This window comes from Myotis brandtii, unplaced genomic scaffold (genome assembly GCF_000412655.1).
Source record: "Myotis brandtii unplaced genomic scaffold, ASM41265v1 scaffold64, whole genome shotgun sequence".
NCBI classification, from domain to species: domain Eukaryota; kingdom Metazoa; phylum Chordata; class Mammalia; order Chiroptera; family Vespertilionidae; genus Myotis; species Myotis brandtii.
This window is the reverse complement of record NW_005370460.1, coordinates 1109102-1110268: the sequence shown is the minus strand read 5'-3', so window position 1 is coordinate 1110268 and position 1167 is coordinate 1109102.

The following is a 1167-nucleotide window of genomic DNA, read 5'->3' as shown; positions in this document are numbered from 1 at the left end:
ACCCAGGCTGGTGGCCTCAACCCCGCCGAGCCCAGATGCCCCACACTCAGGCTGCCGGTTCCGGGGTGCAGGGCCCCAGGGCTCAGGTCCGGAGAGGGTGGGGGCGGGGTGGGTGGCAGCAGGAGTCACAGGACCTAAGGCACCTCAGAGACGGCTCCAAAGACACTGCTTCCTCCAGGCTCCCAGGCCTTGCGTCTCCTCCACTCCGGCTGGGCAGGCCCTGGGATGGCTCAGCCCGAGACCAGCAAGGCTGGGGGCGCCAGGAGTGGGCAGGGACCATGGAGGGGCCGTCCCTCAGAGCACCCGGAGCAGGAGACACTTCATAAGAGGAACAGAAGCAAGGAGGCCTCCAGTGGGGGGCCAAGGAGAGCCCTAACGCTCCTCAGAGGCAGGCCGCTGTCCCTGGACCCAGCGGGTGGCGCAGACACCCGGGCCTGCGGGAGGGCGACAGGCCGATGGCTCAGAGACAGGGCTTGCTTCCCGGCCACCTCTGGGCTCTCTGCACGGACTGTGCTGCCCGCAAACACCAGCTCTCGGGCTCCAACACAACACGCCAAAGCAGGAGGGGATTTCCGCGCCCAGGTCCCCCCCAGCCGCAGCCGGGACGGCCAGCGGCACTCTAAGCCTCCAGGACTAAGGCCAGGCCGAGTCTGTGCAATTCACGCTCCGGGAGGCGCAGGCCGGTTCTCACCACCAGCCGGGCCAGCTTCGGTGCTGGGACCGGAGGACAGAGCAAGGGCAACTGCTCCCACCTGAGCGCAGGCGCCTGGGACCCGGAGGCCCCCCGGAGCCCCCAGTGGGGCCACCTGTCCAAGGTCTCAGTACAGGAGGCGAAGCACAGCTGGAACCCACCTCTCGAGTCCCCTCCCATCGCTCTCTCCAAAACACCGTGCCATCGCACAAAATGCTTTTACTTTAAACCTTGAAGAGATTTTAGGCCAAAATAAACAGGGAACCAAGGCCAGGGAAAGCCTCCGGCGTGAGGGCTGGCGGGGCCAGGTGGGCTGGAGCGCCCGTCGGCCTGGGCCGCAGCAGCCTCTCACTGTGCGGGTCTCTGGGGTTATTGGTTACAATGTCTCCTCTTCCGTTTACAGTTTTTTTGTTTTGTTTTGTTTTTTTTAAATATGTATTTTATTGATTTTAGAGAGAAAGGGAGAGGGAGAGAGA